Source organism: Heloderma suspectum, chromosome 2 (assembly GCF_057233095.1).
Source record: "Heloderma suspectum isolate Gila_16-S chromosome 2, 16-S_ref, whole genome shotgun sequence".
In the NCBI taxonomy this organism is placed as follows: domain Eukaryota; kingdom Metazoa; phylum Chordata; class Lepidosauria; order Squamata; family Helodermatidae; genus Heloderma; species Heloderma suspectum.
Genome location: NC_139459.1, coordinates 184,470,292 through 184,476,291, shown reverse-complemented (window position 1 = coordinate 184,476,291; position 6,000 = coordinate 184,470,292).

Below are 6,000 nucleotides of genomic sequence, written 5' to 3'. Positions count from 1 at the left end.
TAGGAACTGAACAAATCAGTAAACAGGAGTGGAAGAACAATAGCCATGGAATATTAAAAAGCAAACAAACAACCAGTCTTGGTTGTCTTTGGTACTTTAGTTTAGCACATAAGTAAGAAATGAGCAAACTTCCCCACAATTTCCATGTAATGAGATGGTCACCTGTATTTACCATACAAATAACAATTGGCCATTGTGCACATTCACCATACCTCATGGACAATTTGCATATAATGTGTTCATGAAGAGGGAATTTTGCACATTCTCCAGCCACTGTTCATGATCCCCAACAGCCTTTGGGGAATGTGAATATCTTGTCTGCATTTCATAAATTCTTCAGGCAATATGCACATTCTCTGGTCAATATACCAAGCCCCCAGCAGTCTTCGAGGCCTGTGTATCTCTCAACAGTGTTTGTATATTAGCTATTTAACTCACATTACCCCTAACATACAGTCAGGGCCAGAAATATTGGAACAAGGATAACTGTTTGGGCAATTGGCCTCTATACACCACCACATTGAAGTTGAAAGGAAACACACCCAGATGGGAGCGAAGTCAGGACTTCCAGCTGTAATTCAGGAGGTTTGACAAAAGTGGGGCACTAACCATTCAGGAAGGACAGCCAGTGGCATGCACACACACCCCTTGTTGGTGGCACATAAGTCATGGAACAAACCAACATCATTTCAAACTTAAGGATCGCCTTTAATACCTGGATGAAAACTCTTTGCAGTCAATGACTGCCTGAAGTCTGGAAGCCATGGACATGGCCAAATGCTGAGTGTCCTCCCTCGAGATGCTTTGCCAGGCCTTTACTGCAGCTGCCTTCAGCTGCTGCTTGTTTGTGGGTCTTTCTGCCTTCAGTCTTGTCTTCAGGAAGTGAAAAGCATGCTCTGTTGGGTTGAGATCAGGTGAGTGACTCGGCCATTGAAGAACATCCCACTTCTTTGCCTGGAGAAACTCTGGGGTAGCTTTTGCTGTATGTTTTGGGTCATTATCCATCTGCAATATGAAGCAGCATCCTATCAGTTTGGCAGCATTCGGCTGAATCCGAGCAGAAAGTATAGCCCTATACACTTCAGAATTCATCCTGCTGCTTTTATCAGCAGTCAGGTCATCAATAAACACCAGTGACCCGGTTCCATTGGCAGCCATACATGCCCATGCCATGACACTGCCTCCACCATGTTTGACAGATGATGTGGTATGCTTTGGATCATGAGCTGTTCCTTTCCTTCTCCATACTTTTCTCTTCCCATCATTCTGGTACAAGTTGATCTTGGTTTCATCAGTCCAAAGAGTCTTATTCCAGAACTGGGCAGGCTTTTTGAGGTGTTTGCTGGCAAAGGCTAATCTGGCCTTTCTGTTCTTGAACATTCCAAGTGGTTTGCACCTTGTTGTGAAGCCTCTGTATTTACATTCATAAAGCCGTCTCTTGACTGTAGATGTTGACAATGACACGCCTACCTCCTCAAGAGCGTTCTTGACCTGGCTTGATGTTGTAAAAGCGTTCCTCTTCACCATGAGCAGAATTCTGCGGTCATCCACTTGAGTTGTCTTCTGTGGTCTTCCAGGCCTTTTGCTGTTGCTGAGCTTGCCAGTTAATTCCTTCTTTTTCGGGATGTTCCAAACTGTTGTGTTGGCCACTCCCCAGGTTTTTGCTATCTCTCTGATGGGTTTATTTTGTTTCCTCAGCCTAATGATGGCCTCCTTCACTTGCATGGACACCTCTTTGGACCTCATGTTGGGAGTTCCAGTGAACAGCTACCAAATGCAATGTAACACTCAGAACCACCTCCAGGCCTTTTATCTGCTTGATTGGTCATGGGGCGCCCAGGAAACAGGCCATACCTGGCCATGCAGCTGCTTGTCAGCCATTCGTTCCATGACTTATGAGCCCCCAACGATTGGGGGGGGGTATGCCACTGGCTGTACTTCCTGAATGGTTTGTGCCCCAAACCCCTTGAATTATAGCTGAAAGTCCTGACTTCGCTCCCATCTGGGTGTGTTTCCTTTCAACTTCAATGTGGTGGTGTAGAGGCCAACTGCCCAAACAGTTATCCTTGTTCCAATATTTCTGGTCCTCACTGTATATACGAAATTTCAGGTTTCTGGGTGACCTGGAAGAACATGAGCCATTCTGGAACAAACTTTGGCCCCCTTCATGCATTATCTTCATGAAGAGGTCTCTATGCATTGAAGAAACACTGAGGCCACATCTCTAGCCCTGTCCCCAAGGCTGCATAGCTCCCTGAAACACACCCATGCTGATGTTCATGTATTATGCATGGATGTTTGCATCAGGGAAGCCTAGATGTCAAGATGTGTAGGCTTCCACATGATCATGAAACCTATGCAGTTGGGGTTCCCAGTCACACTGAGATTTATGTGCACAGGTTTCCCCAATGCATGTATCTATGTTCGTTGTGTAGGTGTTGGGGGCCGGGAGCCACATGATTTCAACAGTGGGGCCAGTGGCACAGCCCCACTGCTTCTTCAACAGGTGGAGTCCCCTACATGCAGTAAACATGTGAAGGGAAGTTTGAAGTGCCTGATTTTGAGGGACACATGTCCAAATGTCCCATCCATAGGTTTTTCTAGTAAGCAGGGTACCCTAAGAACATGGGAAGAGCTGTGCTGGATCAGACCAAAGGCCTATCTAATCCAGCATCCTGTTTCCCATGGTGGTGAACCAGATGCCTGTGGGGAGCCCACATGTAGGACATGAGTGCAATAGCACCCACCCGCTCATGTTCCCCAGCAACTGGTACTTAAAGGCATACTGCCTCTGATACTAGGGATAAAATACAGCTATCGTGACTAGTGACACTGCCAAATTTCATAATTGCTTGGCTCGCTAGTCGAACTTTGCCTCTTGGTAATGCTCACCTTTTAACAAGCTTGGACCAGCATTTTACAAATTTGCTATTAAGTTCAGCATTGATAGCGAGCTTCTGAACATGCACAGTCTGTATCTGAACAACACTATTTCTGTGCATGTGCTGAGTTATTTGGATTTATGCCTTTCTTCCTTGTGGTAAACTGTGATGATGTCACGTCTCTCTCTTATTCTCATCAGATCAGATTTGGGTCATCATTGTTTGTACAGCACTTTCTTTTATTGTATTTGGCAAGTAAATTTGTGCTTTACTTACTGCTGCTGGTGAGTGAAAAGTTTTTGAGAGGCCATTTGAAAACAATCAGTCAGGAAGGGGGCACATAATATGGTGACCTATGATGTCATGATGCACCATGCATTTCCAAACCAGAGGTCCCAAGATGCACCTTGATACTGCACACGCACAAAAGCTCACTTACCCATTTTAAGGGAGAACTCTCATCCAAGCTTACATGGGCAATTTCGTTATTGTCCGAGGAAATAACAAATTCATCTGAGGCAAGTTTGCCCATCACTAATCATGACTAGCAGCCATTGATAGCCTTATCCTCCATGAATCTGTCTAACCTCTTTTAAAGCTATTGAATTTGGTGGCTGCCACCACCAGTAAATTCCTTAGTTTCACTATGTGCTGTGTGAAGAAGTACTTCCTATATGCTGCCACTATCCTTGTTGATTTCCCATTCTCATCTCAGGAAGCAACAGCTTTGGGCATATCCACTAATTCTCAACCAAATCTATTTTAAAGGGGGGCAGGGTTCCCCCTTCCCAGTGTTGTTGCAAACCTCTCCCTTTTTCTCCATTCTGCTCCCAGCATCGCCTGAGGGAAGAATCCTGCAAGCCACTTAGGGCTCAATCCTATGGCCACTAGTCAGCGGCTAGAAAGTCATGGGATATATTGGTTTCCAGGAATCGACCTCGGAGCCTGTGCTCCGAGGTCGGTTCCCAGAGAACTGACCTTCCCACTCTCCCATGCTGCCTCTTAGGCAGTGTGGAATGGCCCCGCACTCCTCACTTGGAAGAGGAGTGCGGAGCGGTGAAAACAGGGTGTTCCTGAGGGCGTTTCAGGGTGGGGAAGACGGAAATGCCAGTACAACACATGCAACGTGTCGTCTAGCCGCCGCTTCCCCCACTCTGCCTTCCCACAGCTAGACAGTCGAAATCAGCTGTCTAGTTGCAAATGCAGGGTGGCTGAAGCGCAGAGGGGACGATCCCCTCTGCACTTCTCCTGCCCTGCATTGGATAGGCAGTTGCCTCAAAGTTCGGAGGCAGCCACCTATCCTGGTAGGATTGCTCCCTCTGCAAAAGGGAGAGAGGGTAGGGTTCTTTCTTTTTCACATTCTGCTCCTGTTAAAACCTCTTTCCTAATTGAAAAACCCTCCTACACAGCAAGATATAACACTATCTGCAGAATTGGGACTACTATCTCTTTATATGGATTCTAATACACAGATAAGACATAAAGAGCTCCTGACTTTTTTCTGGACTACAGCCAGGTTGGTCATAGCAGCTAAATGGAAATTGGCTAATGAACCTCCTCTTATCATATAGAAACAGAAAATTTGGGACCTTGAACTAATGGAGAAACTCACTGAACATCTTCAGGTGCAAAGAGGCAAAGTAGAAACTGACACTTTTTATGGAATATGGTATCCATTTATTGAATTCACTAATACTGACAAGAATACATGATTCCTAACACAGAGAACTTTATGGCATGATCTATTAGGATAATGAGTGATAACTTTGTCATATAATCTTGCTTGTACCAAACAGAGATCCGGAGTTATCAGAAAGACTGTAAAGAAATTGACTCACATGGGGTATTCTTAAATTTGTTACTGGTCACTGTTACTTTGAAAAAGTCAATTTAAAAAAAAGCCATCTACATACATAATTGGAAATGACAAACTTAAACCCTAAAACAATTCCATGAAAATAGTATTGACAAGGAATTAGCTTCAACACAAATTCATAAAGACATAACTGGAGCTTACTGTTGCTAATTAACCAATAATGTACAATACAGAATCTCCTTTCCTCATGGTGATATTTCTGCATACATCATAATGCTATAAGTTTGACCAAAGATCACAGGTACCCATTTTTCCTCAAAAGCTCAACTCTGGCTTTCTTCACACAGAGCTTTTATCCTGCGATTGAGATTGCTCCTTCATGGAAGTTTGTGTGCTCTTTACATGACGCCGTGACCCTCCAGGGGGTCTCCTGCACTAAATGCCCTTTGTTCCATTTTTAAATAGATTGCAGATAGTGAGCTATCAAATTACCCCATTGTGTTCTGCTGGAGTTCCCTCCGTGAAAAGAGGAAAAGCGGCAAGAAGAGGTGCGAGTTCAGTGAAAGATAATGGAAGACTCAGATACGGGGAGAAGGAGGGGGAAAAGGAAGCACATGAAAAATGGAGTTGTTGTGATCCTGCATTTAAAACGGAAGAAGAAAGCTCTGTTTTAAATGCAGGATTTTAGGCTGGTGTAGAGATGCCCTCTGTGTGATCTTTGGCTGGAGTGCCATGCTTTTGCAAAGAGGATCCTTACTACTGAACTGGCCACGATTACACATGCCTTAATTACATCCCATCTCAGGTACTTGTAATGGGCTCAATATAAGGCTGCTGTTGAAAACTGTTCAGAAACTTCAGCTGGTCCAGAATGTTGTGGCCAGACTGTTGACCAGGGCCAGTTACAGGGAACACATGACTGACTCCCTTGGTGCAGCAGCTTCACTGGTTACCAGTCCATTTCTTCCTGGGCACAAGTCAAAGTGCAGGTTTTGACTTATAAAGCCCTATATGGCTTGGGACCAGGCTACCTGAAAGAATGACTTTTTAAGATCTTCTGGGAAGGCCCTTCTCTCAGTCCTGCCGCCATCAGAGGTGCATTTGCAGGGGACACAAGAGAGGGCCTTCTCAGTGGCCACCCCCAAATTCTGGAACTCTCTGCCAAGGGAGTCTAGGTCCGACCCCCATCCCGGTTGTCCTTTTTCTGGCAGGCAAAGATGCTTTTATTCAGTCAGGCCTTTGTTCTGTTGCAGAGGAGGGTTTCAGTTGGTTGGTGCTGTCTATTTCTTTTATTGTTGTGTT